The sequence below is a fragment of the Polypterus senegalus genome, chromosome 16 (assembly GCF_016835505.1).
Source record: "Polypterus senegalus isolate Bchr_013 chromosome 16, ASM1683550v1, whole genome shotgun sequence".
NCBI lineage: Eukaryota > Metazoa > Chordata > Cladistia > Polypteriformes > Polypteridae > Polypterus > Polypterus senegalus.
The window spans coordinates 92,473,692-92,490,534 of record NC_053169.1 but is presented as its reverse complement, the minus strand read 5'-3'; the positions used below and the strand labels follow the sequence as shown (position 1 = coordinate 92,490,534).

The 16,843-nt window shown below is 40.3% G+C and overlaps 1 protein-coding gene across 3 annotated transcripts in view; it reads left to right on the top strand.

Moving 5' to 3' along the window:
- The window catches only part of aig1 (androgen-induced 1 (H. sapiens)), a 109,242-nt gene that overhangs the window by 20,783 nt on the left and 71,616 nt on the right, over window positions 1-16,843 (top strand). The gene's annotated exons all lie outside the window — the stretch shown is intronic.

Below are 16,843 nucleotides of genomic sequence, written 5' to 3'. Positions count from 1 at the left end.
CCTCTCGACGAGGTCAACTCTCCCTCTGCATTGTGATTGTATATAGTAATATCCAGTAAATATTCATGTAGAAACATTTCCATAATGTGGGGAACCTGTTAGGACAATCATCTCAGCAGCACTTTGTCAGTCAGGTTTTTATGATAGAGAGGCTAAGTCCCACTTTGCCAAATGGCATTTTAATGACTTCTGAGAGCGAGAGCGCACCCACCATGTGACAAACCAACTCAGGATCCCAGATTAGGGCCCAAGTGAAGCCATGCGATGGGTGACACCTCAGCACAACACCAGTTCAGATGAAATGGAACAGTGGGAGGTTCTTTTGTGGTGGTTGTAGTGCCAATTTTGCCACCAACCCCCAGGAGCATGATAAAAATGATTCTCTGGTCTGATGAGACACAAATTGAACTTTTTCTGCAGAACACCAAGCACTATGTCTTGTGAAGACCAGGGAGTACTCATCACCTGCCTAATACCATCTCTAAGGTGAAGCATGGCAGTTGTAGCATCATACCATGGAGGTCAGAGTTGAATGGATGAATGCTGACAAATACAGATAGGTGCTCAAAGAAAAGCTGCTCCATAGTGCTTGCAACCACAAACTGGGTTGATGGTTCATCTTTCAGCATAGCAATGACCCTGAACCATACAGCCAAGACAATGTTGGGCTGGCTTTGGGACAAGTGTGTGACTGTCCTCGAGTGGCCCAGATTTAAACCCCATGGAACATCTGTGAAGAGACCTGAAGATGAAAGTTTACAGTATGCTTTTCCCTTCCAATCTAATGAACATTGAGAGAATCTGCTGTGAAAAACGAGATAAACTGCCCAAATCCAGGTTTGTAAAAACGTGTAGAGACTTACCCAAGAAGACTCAAAGCTGTAACTTCTCCCAAAAGGGGCTTCTGCAAAGCACTGAATTAAGGGTGTTTCTATGTGCTTATATAAATAAGGCATTTCAATTTTTGATATTTCATGTTTTCGCTTTGACATTATGGGTTACTGAGTGTAGATTGACTGGCAAAAATGGCAAATTTATCCATTTACAATGAAATTGAAAACACGATAGTGTGCTGAAAGGGAAGGGATCTGAAGACTCTCTGAATCCTCTGTATATTAAAAAATATTGTAAAGAATGGCCTGCATGGAAAGTTCCGGCCAAGTAAGTTTACAAAGGGCAAAATAAACTTTCCATAAAAAGAGTGCATGCCACAGACGTCCGAGCACACGTTGCAGTAATATTAGTAACTCGTTTTAATAGTAAATGAAAGTGAATAAAGACAGTGACAGCTAAATGCACCTATAATTAGTGTTTAGGCATCCGTGTGGATTTTTTTTTTCCAGAGGTGACTTATCTAACTTCATTACAAAAGCTGAATTTCTGGACTGTCTTTAGGATTTAATACCCACTTTCATTAAGTGCGATCAGGTTACATTGGAGAGCTGAGTCAGCTTGTGCAGACTGAAAGACTCGGGCAGAGGGCAAGTGCTTCAGTCAAACGTGTGAAGAAAACAGTAAGGACTCTGATTACAGCTGTTCAAAATTTTTTGGTAGCAGAAATGTAAGGGAGAGGGAGAGACATTAAATGCAGCAGTAGTTTGATCATAGAGACAAGATAGTCTGAAGGGAGGCGTGAAAAGCGTCGAGAAAAATTTAAAAGGCGTGTGATTGACAATGTATGGAATAATTTTCAGGATTGTTTTTGAGGTTGTCTGGCCAATTCGCGTCGCTGTGTCCCTGTGTTTCACAATCTTCAGAACATACTGTGGCCACCAGGGACGCCGCAGCAGACACAAGTGCTTCAGTACCAAGGCTTTTTATTTGTGTGAAACTCTTCACTCGCAAGAGTTTCCCACACCACAATCATGGCCACAATTCAGTTCAGCACACAGCAATATTCTTTCTGTCTGTCATCTCCCTGCCTTCTCTTCTCCACTCCTCCTGCAAGTTTTGTCCACCTCCTACCAACTCACGCTCCCACAGTTGTCAGATTGCTCCTTTTATGTAACACCCAGAAGCACTTACGATGACCTGGCGCTGTGGTTCAGAAGTACTTCTGGGTGAGGTGGGGGCCTGGCAAAATAGGGTTCACCAGTACCCACAACACTCCCTGGCAGCACCCATGGATCCCAACAGGGCTGAGTTGGCAAATTCCAGTTCCCTTGATGCCCTGGGAGAATCCTGGTTGCTGCTGCAGTCATCTGCCATCTAACGATCTGATGCTGCACAAGTCCTTCCACAACATTGGCGTCCCATCCGTCCTTCACAACACACAGATAGGAGTTGCCTGAGTACAATGATTCACACCTGAATGCCTTGCACTTTACAGTTAATGCTGTACTGCTCCAAACTGTTCTTCCATGTACTTTTGTGCACCATCTCTATATATAATTCACTAAGGCAAGACACCCAGGGAAAGCACGCCGGAAGGGGTGTGGATTCACTAAGCCGCTGACAAGTAAGACACCTGTGGCGCACACAGGGAGGAGCCACGTCCACCAACTCCAAGACCATTGGATACGATGACAACTCGCAGAGCCACGCCCACCAACTCGGACGTGACGACACAGGAAGAACGGCGTCATTTATATTCGTCTGTTGTAGAGGCCTCCTCTACCTCCGAGCCACCTTGACTGTTCATAGAGGCATGTTTCTCGCGGAAGTGAGTCGCCATATGCAGTGTGTAAAACGGTTTGTGAGGGGTATCCCATGGGATCCTTAAAACAATCCTTTACAACTGAGGTTAAAACACAATGAAGTAAGCAGTCTTTAAAAACCGAGTTTTCGGTTACGACGCATGACCACATGCACCATGGCAAACTGTTTTACACGCTACATACAGCAATTCGCATCTGCGACAAACATGCGTCTTCTTCACTCATTGACAATTATATGTTGCTCTCTCCAGAGTTCCATCTTTTTATTCACTTTCTGTTGTATCCTCAGACCCTTCCTTTTTAGACAACTGTGTCTTTCCAGAAGTGTTCAACCATCAATAAATATGTGGCGTTTGTTATGCCGCAGGTTCACTGTTGTGTTATATTTTGCTCTCTCCAGAGTTCCATCTTTTCATTCACTTACTGTTGTATTCTCACACCAACCCGTTTTAGACAACCGTGTCTTACCAGAAGTGTTTAGCATTCAATAAATAATTATGCATGAGCGTGTGTCTACCCGGCGCAGAGAGGCGTGGGTAAGCCATTGAACCCCATTCGGGCTGCAAACCGTGGAATTCCCACTAAGTGCGATTCATACGCTCCCACTGGTTACGTCCCTACCCTTTGTACCGGCCTGATTATGCGGTGTATGGTACGCCGCGTGTTGGCTAGTTAAGAAATATTTCATTTGTAGTTTGGAGTGCAGCCCAAAAATTTACAGTGCCTATAGAAATCATTCACCCCTTTGGAAGTTTTCACATTTCATTATTATAGCATATTAAATCACAGTGAATTAAAATTGGCCTTTTGACACATCAGCTAAGTATAATAATTTACAATATATTACTTAGTATAGGGAAAGTATTGCAATCCAAAAATTCCATTTCAAGATTTTGATGAATCTCGATGTTTTAGACCTCCCTGAGTCTGAAAATACCTTACTTAGGTTAACCAAATTTTGCATATTAGGTACAAAATGTAGATTTCTATCAACTTTTTATTTTTAAGCATTTTATTGATTTTATTAAAATCAAATAGCATTCCATACAAGGAAGTCAAATTTAATAAAACTAGGTTTGAAACAAATCAACCCCCAAGCATGAGAAACGTCCAAAAATTCAACCTCAAGATTTTGATAAATCTCGCCATTTTAGACCTCCCTGAGTCAGAAAATACCATTTTTGGAATTATCTGTGTGTGTGTTACATGTGTATGCGTGCATGCGTGGGTATGTTTGTGGGTGCATGTGTGCGTGCATGGGTGTGTGGGTGCGTGTGTCTGTGTATGTAAACACAATAACAAGATTTTTATAAATCTCGCCGTTTTAGATCTCCGAGTCTGAAAATACCATTTTTGGAATTATGTCTGTTCGTCTGTGTGTGGGTGTGTGTGTGTATGATGACTTGAGTACACTTTCACTTAGGTCAACCAAATTTTGCATACAATTATTATGTATGAAACGTAGATTTCTATCAACTTTTGGGCTATTTCCGGTAATCAGATATGGTACTTTACCTTTTATTCATGCAGCTTCAGAGTTCAATTTATTCAACTTTACTTTCATAATAATTGTTCAATATATTATTGATTTGATTTGTTGTTGATGGTTCTTTAATGTACATAACATTATATACAAAATATAATCATTATCTTGCAGTTTACTTCTCAAATATCCATCCCCATAACTGAGTATACAAAAAAGTCTAGGAGAGAGCTGTTTGGATTTTTGTATTTAATGTTGGTAATGTCTTATTGGTTGTAATTTATTACTTAAACTTTTTCATAAGTATGTATGTAAACGAAAAACAAATGATATATAGGTGTCGCTGCTTTCCGCTGTTTTAAGCCTCTGCTGTCGGTCTTGGAACGCATCACCTGCAGATATGGGGGGGCTCAACTGTTTACACTTTGGCAGAGCACTAAGAAGCAAATAGAATCTTGGGTTGAAATCCTGCACTCAGTTGATATTTGTGAAGAGTCTTGGAATTCTTAAGGGTGCCAGTCTGCACTTTCTGACAATCAGGTGGAAACTGCCGCATGTTCTCCTGACGTCTTCTTCCCTTCTTCCTCCCTCCTATGTCGCTCTTCAGACGAGGCATATTTATTCTAAAATTCTACTGAGGGGTTTTGCAAGATTTGATTGGTAGATATTCTGATTGGCTGGCTGTCAATATGATGAATTAATTCACTGTCCGTTTTCCCAAACAATAAAACTTTTCTGATGTTGCCTGTGGTATCGGCATGTCTTCCTTTGCCAGGCTGTAAACCAATTTAGTTACTTGTCCCAGATGCCCAGCTTATAAAGTAATCAATAGCCTTAGGCACCAGCATGTCTTCTTTTCTTTGCTGGAACAACCATTATAAAAGTGAGGTACAACTAGGAAGACGATATGCTTTGATGTGTCCTAAATTTAGTTCATCTGTTGTCTTGAGCAAAATATAATGAAAACCCAAAAAAAAATGTACAGATTTTGTACCCCACAACAAGTCACACTGACCGACACAAAGTTGCAGATGTGAAGGACGTAACTTCCCACATGAAAGGAACGCCATCTTCTAAGGTAGAAGAGCCTGCTCTGCCCTTATGTCGTTCCTCTGTGTTCCCAGATCAGTACAATTTTGTCATTGATGTGATCCCCGAAGTACTTGTAGGAATGCCCCACCTCATTGGTGGACTTACATTTTTGGGGCTTTGAAACTTGAGCTATTTTGGGGGGCTCATTCACATCCAGCACTGAAGTTTGGGTAACCATCTTCTTCAGATAGGTTGTTCCACGACAGGTCACCACAAATGTCTTAAAACCACTATGTCTCAGGTTTTGATTAAACTTGCCATACTGGATTATCTCACATGTCAGAGTCACTGGTGTGAATATAAACTTCCTATGACTTATAGCTTTGGAGTAATGGAAGGATGAAAATTAAAGTCACTTCTGGGACCGCCTCTGAGATTAGGGGCCTTGAAGCTTAAGCTTCATTAGTTTCATAGTGGATCCACCCTAGTACCACCTTGACATCCATTTCTTGAATAGTGACTGGACATAGAGGCTCTTAGGCACTGCGAAAGCCAATAACCAGTTCCTTGGCTTTTTGATCTTAAGAAGCAGACAATTCTCTTTGCACCAAGAAACAAAGCCCTCCACTTGTCTCCTCTCCTCTTCGTCATCCCCTTTATCAGTAAAACCTATAAGTGCAGAGTCATCTGAGAATTTCTGCAAGTGACCTGACGTGCAGTTATATTTCTGGTCGGATGTGTAGAGAGTGAAGAGTAAAGCAGACAGGCCTGCTCCTTGTGATGCTCCGGTGTTGCTCACACACTCCTCGAGTCTCACAGACTGTGGTCTGCCAGACCAGATAGTCCATTAATGTGAAACTTTCACAAAATTGTTGCATGCAGCATTTTATAATCCCACCCTAATAGATCAAATGTGCAAAGCACAAATCATGTACTGTATATGGAAGTGCTTTTGCAATTTTGTAAATACAAATACAGCTAAAATTCTATTACAACAAACTGCCAGGGACTTAAAAAAAAATGTTGTTGTAATGAAAATTTCGTTACAATGAGATTCTGTATTTGTCACTATAGTGCTTTCTTTAATTTGCATCCAGGCGTTTGCAATCATTTCAATAGCTTCTTTCGCGTTAATTTTCATCTCCGCTCTACAAGTTATGCTGATAAATTTTCTCAGCATTTCTTTGCAATAATACTCTTTCAGGGTGTAAATGATGCCCAAATCTAATGGCTGAAGCACTGCTGTGCAATTAGGTGATAGGAATTCAACGTGAACATTATCTAAATGTGGAAGCATGTTGTGGGCAGCACAGTTATCAATCAGAAGCTGAATCATCTTTTTCTTCTTCTTCATATTGTGAGGTTTCTGAACACTTTTGGGATCCCCCTCCCACAACAGGAACGACACACTGAAGTGCATCTCGAAGCACGATTGCCGTGTCTTTGGAAGATTGTCCATTGCCGGGGCAGGGAAACAGCAGGCTTACAGCGGTGCAGTGAAGTGTCACAGAAGCGAATCCTAAAACATCGTGGGTGCACTATAAGTCCCTATCTTACACCCCAAAACACAAGGCTGAGTCTCAGTACTTTAGCAAAACCAGCTTTACTCAGCTTGTATCAGGAACAGTACGGTTGTTTATTGTTGTGTGATCTGCCACTCTCCTATACACAGACACAGCAGTCAGACAGGGTTGTGACCAGGTTAGTGTTCCCTGCATTAACAATGTTCATTGCATCACCCATCAAGATCTTTTCTGTGATTGATCGGTCCATCGTCCGCAGTGATGTGGGCTCTGCATCGGTCTGTCGTGGTGAAAAAGAAGCTGAGCTGTAAGGCAAAGCTCTCAATTTACCAGTCGATCTACGTTCCTACCCTCGCCTATGGTCATGAACTATGGGTAGTGACCGAAAGAATGAGATCGCGAATACAAGCTGCCGAAATGAGTTTCTTCCGCTTGGTGTCTGGGCTTTCCCTTAAAGATAGGGTGAGAAGCTCAGTCATCCGGGAGGAGCTCAGAGTAGAGCTGCTGCTCATCTGCATTGAGAGGAGTCAGAAGAGGTGTTCTGGGCACGTCTCACCGGGAGGAAGACCCAGGACACGCTGGAGGTACTATGTCTCTCAGCTGGCCTGGGAACGCCTCAGGATTCCCCTGGAAGAGCTAGAAGTGGCCAGGTGGAGGGAAGTCTGGGTATCTCTGCTCAAGCTGCTGCCCCCACGACCCAATCTCGGATAAGCGGAAGAGGATGGATGGATAGAAGTTGTCCATCACGTTTTTGGTACTTGTCATTGTGGTTGTTTTCATTGACACTTTTCAAAAGGTCTTCATGTCTAGTCAATTGCTGGAATTAAAGTTCAAATACTGTGCTTATGAAGTCGGATCTCATTTGAGTGAGGAAGTCATTAAGGATCTAAGCTGATTCATAAAGACAGCGTGGCGAGGTTTTTATTCACACTGGAAATTCACATTTTGTGTGATTTGGGTTTTGGCTTTTGTTTTTAGTTTTGAATGGAGCAGGCAGACTGCTTTTAATTTCTGAATTGAAGAATATTACCTTATATTAATCATGCCATTTGAGTCTTTATGTCATTTTCCACTCAAATTTAGCACGTTGCCCAAAAACAATTGGCATTGTAAGTCCAAAGTGGTTTGGTTACAGGCCGTAAGAAGTCTTTAAAATGTTTCCAGGCAATATCCTTTTAATTTAAAAATTCTGTACAGCAACCAAACTCAGTTTTCCAGATTGGGAAGTTTTGTATAAGATTTACATTGGAGCAAGGGGGTATTAAACACAACAGAAACCCTTGTAGCTAGCTAGGAAATAGAAAGTCCGTCACTGTCGTTTCATTTTGAGGTTTAACAATACACTACCCAGATGCTGAATTTCATTTTTATTAGAGGAGACAATCTCCCCTACTGTATGTAAAAACAAATTGGGTACTTAATACACTTGGTGGGATTTCAGTAGAAGTTTAATATGATCACCAAAGATGAATTCTTAAAGCAAGACTTGCAACAAAACTTTTCAAATCAGGTTGTACTAACTGTGAGTCGTATCTGACATTTTTTTGTTGCTGTTACAGTAGTGTCTATGGTTTGTTTTATTGTTAAAAGTGGTTTTTATTTTATATGAATCTTGCAGATTTCCCTTGCTCCTTTGTGTGTTTTTTTCTTTTTTCTTTTTTTTTTTTTAACAGATTTTGTATTTGTAATTTTGCCCCAGCCACTTTCTCTATAATTAGATAGATTGGACTTTATTTGTCCCCAGGGTGAAAATTTGGCTTTTTACAGAAGATCTTTAAATAAATAAAAAAAAAACAGATAGATAAATAATTGTGTTTAGGACCTAGAAATTCTACCTGATTGTCTCAGCTTGTCATGTTGTTCAGCTCCCCCTTTAATGTTTGGTAATAGTGACTTGTACTTGTCTTTATGGCCTTTTTGTTTGAGTTGTCCGATTTTTTTCAATGTTTGGCTCTGTCTCTTGATTTTTAATTTTATTGGTTCGGATTCGATTTTATTTTCTTGCCTTGTTAGTATTCTTTTCTCAACTTTATACTTTCTCGTATACAAAGTACAGGGAAAGTATTGTAATCATCCAAAAATTCGATGTCGAGATTTTGATGAATTAGATCTCTCTGACTTTCTCATATATGAAGTATAGGGAAAGTATTGGAATCCATCAATAATTACCTTTTGAGATTTTGATTAATCTGAATGTATTAGACATCCCTGACTTTCTTGTATACGAAGTATAAGGAAAGCATTGGAATCGTTCAAAAATTTGCCTTTTGTGATTTTGATGAATCTCGACATTTTAAACCTCCCTGACTTTCTCGTATATGAAGTATGGGGAAAGTATTGGAATCCTCCAAAAATTTTCCATTCGAGATTTTGATGAATCTCAACGTTTTAGACCTCCATGACTTTCTTGTGTATGAAGTCCGAAAATATAATTTTTGGAATTATGTCTGTGTTTGTGTCTGTGTGTGTATGTGTATGTAAACGTGATAACCTGAGTACGCTTTCGCTTAGGTCAATCAAATTCTGCATTCAAGTATTAGGTACAAAATGTATATTTGTATCAACTTTTGGGCTATTTCCGCTAACCGGAAGTTTTACTTTGCCTTTTTACGCATATAGCTGTGCAGTTCGATTTATTCAACTTTACTTTTATAATCATTGTTCAATATATTATTAATTTGATTTGTTGTTGATGGTTCTTTAATGTACATCATATAAAATATGATCATTGTCTTGTGGTTTACTCCTCAAATATCCATCCCCATATCTGAGTATATGAGAAAGTTGAGGGGAGACCACTCCTGTTTTTTTTTTTTAACATTATTTTTTGTTTTCAACAGTTTTGTAATCCTTGTTAGTTTTTCTGAGGTTTTCCTATATGTTATATAAATGAAATTAGATAATTAAGTTCTTTGTTTATACAGCACCTTGCATAATGTTTGGGACAAAGACACATTTGTTCTTGATTTTCCCCTCAGCTCCACAGTGTGAAATTACAAATCAAACAATTCAGACCTTGTGATTAAAGTGCACATTGCAGACATTCATTTAAAGGGATTTGCATATATTTTGCTCATTATTATTGGGTATTATTATATGTACTGTATTCTCACAGGGCCAGTCGTGATCTTTAATTGAGAATACATGTCATGGGTAACAACCCCTTAAAAAGTGTGTAGGGAATAGCGATGAAGTCGTGTGCTGCAAAGGCTACACCCACAGGGCTCTTTCCAAAAACGCTTCCCAATTCCTCCAGTTTGTGTGTTTTAAACCGCCGCCGGGGTTTCAGGGAGAGAGCAGAAGTTCCGAAGCAAAAGTCTTGACGCTGAGAGAAAATAAAAAGCTAAAATTGCTGTTATCCATTCAGGAGCTCGGTAGCAGAAGGTAACCGAACCTCAATAAATTTGCACTATGCAAAAGGACGAAAGTCCAAGTCTTTAGAGTCCTGGTGCTTCCTGTCTTGCTATATGGTTGAGAGACATGGACACTATCCAGTGACCTGAGATGAAGACTGGACTCCTTTGGTACTGTGTCTCTCCAGAGAATCCTTGGGTACTGCTGGTTTGACTTTGTGTCGAATGAGTGGTTGCTCATGGAGTCCCAAATGAGGGACATTACCTGCATTGTGAGGGAGCGTCAGTTACGGCACTACGACCATTTGGCGCGTTTCCCTGCTGTGTCGCCCACGTAACACCTGGCTGCGGCAGATAGAGGGTCATTTCCTGAGGGTAGGACTGGACCACGTGCCTGCCTGGGGGGTTGCCTACCGGGATCCTGAGTTGTTTCGTCATATGGTGGGTGCGGCAATGCACTGTAATAGTGCATGCTCCCCAGGAAGACTGCATGCTCCCCAGGTTGACTTGACTTGTGATGTGTGCAGTGACAATGGTGATAGACAGACAGACAGACACACACACAGACCACCGCAGCTACTGTATAAGCAGGGGAGATGTAAAACAAAAATGGTTGCAAAAAACTTGGTATTTGTGCTGTATCATTGAGACATAGCTACTGTAACAGAACCAGATTGCCAGGAAACCCCAACACGAACACACATCCACAGTCCCAGGTTCAAATAAATGAATGATTTATTATATAAATACCTCTAAAAAGTAACAACCACAAGTTGTCTCTCTTCCAGAATCACTTCTCCTCTCATCACCGCACTGCCCTCCTCCAAATGAGTGTTGCTTTGTCCTCCCAGCTCCGACTCACCTGGACAAGCGAGTGTGGTCCCTTTTATTGAGAACCCAAAAGTACTCCCAGTGCCAGGGTTGATGCCCATTGGAAGTACTTCCGTGTCATACGAATTTCCGATATATTGGGGAGTGCATCTCCCTGCAGCACACCCTTGTGGCACCCATGGACCCCAGTAGGGCTGTGGTGCTGGACTACAACTGCTAGCATTCCCTGCTGGTTCCTGAATGGGCGCCAATATGGAGGGCTGCTGCCATCTAGTGCCTAGGGGGAATAAACAGTCCTTCCCTTTCTTCTTTTATCTTGGCCAGTGAAGGTGTTAAGCACATGTCCGGTCCATTTGTTTGGGGCCTCCTGCCCGGGTAAGGAACCATCTCCACTGGCTGGGGATATCCATCCATCCATCCATTAGGGCAGCCTCGTCTTGACATCAGGATCTTCCCAACTCCTTACTGGGGTGCCTGTCCATCCCGTGTGCCACCTACACTACATATGAAAGTGTTATTTTAAAAAGAAAACAAATTATTTCCTTTGTTTAAACTTTATGTTGTGAGAAAATATACCAGGTTTTGGACTTTGCATCTCTGCACCTGCACTTCTTAAAAAGTACTGTATAAAAAATAAGTTGTTTTGCAAACGTGTAAATACTGTACATGTTGAAACAGTGGTGATCTTCGATCTTTAGGTGTTTTGTGAACACATCGAGAAACATTGAATATCACATTTTGGGTCAAAAATGATCGTAATGTCAATTAAAGTCCAAAGTCCCTGTTACTTCTAGGACACTCCTTAAATAAACTGTCATGGCTGGTAACCCTCTTTCTCCTTTGACATGGTGATGCTCTGTTAGCGACTAGATCTTTCTTCTCACTCTTGCCTTATCCTGCCTATAATTCTGTTCACCAAGTAACCCATTGCACTATCCAGATTATCGACTAATATGCCACAAGTGACCATTTAGAAGTGTTCTGTGGCTTTTTCCAATTACAAATGATCCTGTCATTTCAGCTGTTTCAGGATGTCTCTTTCGATTGCCAAGATTATAAAGTGCTACCAGCTGCTAATTCTGTAGGTTTATCAATACTGAGAGTAAAACAATAAAAAAAAAGACTTCCAGAAATGAAAACCTGACCGTAAGGAGCTGCATTGAAATATACAATGTGGTCAGACTAGGAATTTGATGAGACGGCACCAATCCCAGTGAACATAAAGTAATAACTAATATATTTAAAGAATCTTCAAAGTCGCTGTAGACAGTGGAGTGTAGTGAAGTAGAAGTCCACATTTACACCTTTCTTTATAAATTAGAACTACCGCAGCTTGATGCGCTGCATACAGAGGAACTGAACTAACCGCTGAGGCTCATCGAAATTTAAGATACTATAAATTCCTTACAAAGCGGAAAAGCCACAGGTCCAGATGGTTATCCAGCAGAATTGTATGAAAGGCCATCTGTTAAATGAGCCCCACTAATGCTCGTTATATTTGAAAAACCTAGAAATGACACTCTTCTACCTCACAGTTTAGCCAGGCATCAATTACTGTCTTTCCTAAGAAGAAATAAAGACAGTCTGGAATGCACATCTTCTAGACTCCTCTCGTTACAAAGTAGCTCTAGAGGCCAGGGCTTGAGCCCAGTAAGCCCGTACCAAAATATGTCACTGAAAGTACATTATTCTGTATATAAATAAGGATAGACTTATTTTTACATTAAGAATGCACAACAGGATCACATGAGGGAGAGCATATAAATTATGAAAGACCAAGACACGACAAGAAACCTGGCCTTTCAATCACAGGCTTTCACTCCTGTTTGTTAGGAGGGGCAGCTTGACTTCCATTCCACCTTTCTAGTACCAAATCAAAACATTTCTTTCTCGATTACATTTCTCTCTTTAATGATGGAGACCTCTGTCTTCCATTCCAGATTCCCCTTTATCCTGGGACCACTAGCACTCGGTTCCAGGACACTACTTTTTTGTCATCCAACAGCTTTTGAGTCCCATGTTGCAGAGCTATTTTGTTTTTGCCAGTCTGTTTTTCCCTTATTCCTAAGGATATCTCTGCTGGAAATGTCCTTTGTCTTGTGTCCTCCTGCTAGCATTTACAAAGTAATATACCTGGCAACATGTGCCAACTATATTTGGGGACTCCTCCTCAATATATAATAGAAAAAAAATGTCAAATATCAGTGGTGTGTTATATATTTAGAAACCTAAAATTTTCACAGAATTATTTAGAATCCTAGTCCTAACAACACGCTCTGCTTCCATCTTTACAATTCACTTTTGGCTTTTAATTTTTACCCAGCAATTAACGTCTCTAAAATTGGAATGAACCTAATTCAAAGAATTATATAACTTGATAAAACACATTTGTTTTGGAAATGGTAGCTGAGAACACAAGTGTCCAGCTGATGGAATCCAGCTTGCAATAAGTCGACTGAGGTTTCTAAGAAAAAAGCATCTCAGAATAGCTCAAAGATGCCCACTGAGCGGGGGGAATCTGTCAAACCCTGGCTAGTCACAACACGATTTATTAAAAAGAAAGCACTGAAATAATAGATAAAAAAACACGTAGAATGTAATGCCTTCAAAATAGGCAATTCATAAAAGCAGCAAAGGGTCACAAAAAGGCAGATAATCAGTAATTAACAAAAATAGGAAAATATACAGGCGAATAAACCAACCACCAAGCTCATTCAATGAACCGCAAAGGACTGTAGGTTTTCATTCACCTTTATAAGGCAGTATTTGGCAGTGATGGGCATAAACATCTACTCTTCTGTTTTAGACTGATGCATAATTATGTCCCTCTCCCCCATTACAACCACCCTTCCTGAGGAATTTTGTGAAACGTCATGTCATCTGAATTTTCGGTATATATGCAAAACTTCATTAAGGTCAACTCAGTCATTTTGAAATAATGGATGGCTTATGGGTTGCAACCCAACCTCATTACCTCACTGAATTTGAAACACCATATAGCTTATATTTTAAGCTGTGCAAAACGGTAACCGGGAGCATGCACTGATACAGCGCGTTGCCGCAACCACCACATGACGGTCCACTTCAGGATCCCAAATTAGGACCCAAGTGCAGCTGGGCAAATGGGTGACACCTCAGCACCACACTAATTTGAATGAATTGGAACAGTGTGAGGCTTTTTACAGTGGCTGGAGTGCCAATCCTGCCACCAACCCCCGACTTTTCCCTGAAAGTTGGAGGACCTTCTTGCAGAAGTGGATGCAGGTTAACATCATACCCAGCACAGGGCAATTGCAGATTAAGGGTCTTGCTTAAGGGCCCAACAAAGTGGAATCACTTTTGGCATCTACGAGATTTAAATTGGCAACCTTTCGATTGCTGGTGCAGATCCTCAGCCTCAGTGCCACCACTCTGCCCATGCAAAATTTCATGAAAATCACCATTTTTGTGTGATTGGAGAACAAACAATTAGACAAGATGTGTTCTGAGAGTTGCAATGATGTCCTTTGCTATGCAAAATGGATAAATAAAATCCAATCAAGCCGAAAAATGTGGATGTGTGTGTCAGTATGCTTTGTGCCCCAGGAACCAAGTAACCTGAACTATTCTATAACATTTCAGTAATTATTTACTGCTCAGATGCTGATCTTTCTGATCATAAAATAGGTCATTATGGTAGCAATTGATGAGAAGAATTCATAATTCATTGTATAATTACGGTATTTGAGTGATCACCTAAACTGCCTCTTTCTCTTGCACGGATTTCGTCAAAAACTAATTAGCACATCATCATCTCAGAATAAGCTTAAGTTTCGAGTTTGTTTTTTTTTCTGTCTAGCAGTTTTAGCTGTAGACCATCCCCAAGAATCTGTGACACACAGACACACACCCATCATTGAGATATCAATGTTTTGGTATCCGGGGACCCGAAAACGTCGCTACGTCAAAAACCAGAGATCGAAATTTTTGCTGAATCTAAAGCTTTCGTTCCTCCCCCATCGACGATAGGTTATGGTGGGGTAGGGCATAAAGTCAAAATTCAAAAGACAGGGGCTTTTATGGTTTTATTTATAGAGAACGTTAAGAATTAAGTTGATATTGAAAAATAGGGGACATGACTTCAAAATTATTGCATGCATTTAACAGGGTTGTAGTTTTTTCCCCCAAAACAATAAATGGCTATCATTAAGTCTACTGGAAGAAATGTTGCTTGAAAAGGTAATATATGGCACACCTTTCGAAGAAATGGAGACATCCTCATATACCCCAAGCAGACCCCTATGATTGACTGGCCAGTGTTTGAAGAACATATTCCCTGAAACGTGTTTCTGCTCGTCTTCCAGTTCCAGTCTGCAAATGTATGAAAGACAGGAAAAACTTGAGTGACAAATATGTTTGCAGATGGTAGAAAAAGTCTAGTAAGAGGATTGAAGATTCTGGAGGGCAAAAATCTGCCTTTGTTTTAATGGATCATTCACTTTCCTGGAGAGCTACAAACAAAACCAGCTAACATCCTGGTATGTTCCTGTGGAGCAGCTTGATGTAGAAGTGTAAACTGCTGTTGATGGCATAGAAGTATAAATGAGTCTTTATAGTTAAGGGACAAAAATGTGTTTATTATTTAAGACAAGGATATCGTTACTGCTGATGGAGGAAGTGCTGAATTTTTATTTGTTGTGTAAGAAGAGGTATGAAAGGAGATTTTAGAGATCACTTAACATTGCTTTTGGTATTTGGCTTGTGGATCGGACATACAGGATATGTATCACCAAACCTGGGCAAGGAAATTAACTCCACACCATTGCACAAATGTGGAGAAACTTCATGTTTCAAAGCAAACATCCAGGTCCATAAGCATTTTGTAGGACCTACATAGGTTGAGAACATACTGAGGGATGATTTGATTGTTCATCTCACACCACATCACTACTGGCTGGCCCACTGCTATGCCTGTTGCACCACCGTGTTCACAGAAAAGTTGTATTTCCAGATGTGGTGGGGCTTATGCACGGTGTCTCCGTTGCTGAGTGGAGTTCTTCACAGGGTGAAGAAAGGTGCCTGCTCACGTACTAGCAGGATGTTATAATCTAGGACTGCATGCTTCGTAGTACAGATGTCCATTTCCAAGGTTTTTCACTTGATGTTCCATGGCATCATCTCCACAGACACTGTTTATTATAAAATCTCAAGCTGTTTGGTATTCACTGAATGAAACTCAACTGTTTTACTTTCTCGTATACGAAGTATTGTCCAAAAATTTGACCTAGAGATTTTGATGAATCTCGATTTTTTTAGACCTCCCTGAGTCCTAATTACTTTCTCGTAGGGAAAGTATTGTAATTGCCCAAAAATTCGTTTTCGAGATTTTGATGAATCTCGACCTTTTTGACCACAAAGAGTCCAAAAATACACTTTTTGGAATTATGTCTGTTTAAACATGATAACTTGAGTATGCTTTCACTTACGTCAACCAAATTTTGCACACAAGTATTAGGGACTGGTACGATATATAGATTTCTATCAACTTTTGAGCTATTTCCGCTAACCTGAACTGGCACTTTTTTTATTCATGCAGCTGCAGAGTCTGATTTATTCAACTTTACTTTTATAATAATTGTTCAATATGCTATTAATTTGATTTGTTGTTGATGGCTCTTTAATGTACACAATATAAAAATATAATCATTCTCTTGCATTTTGTTCCTCAAATATCCATCCCCATATCTGAGTATACAAGAAAGGCGAGGGGAGAACAATCCCGATTTTTTTATTGTTTTTTTTAATTGTGGTGTTCTCTTTTAGTAATTCTGAAATAAAGTGGTGTGACACGGGTAAAGTGTTTGAGTACTTGGTGGAATCCCATTTTATTGCAGGTAAAAATAAAATGTAATGCCCGTAAGGTCAAAAACTTTCCCCTTTCATCCCAAAGTAAGGGTGTGTGAAGGTGTTGATCCGTCTTTTTCA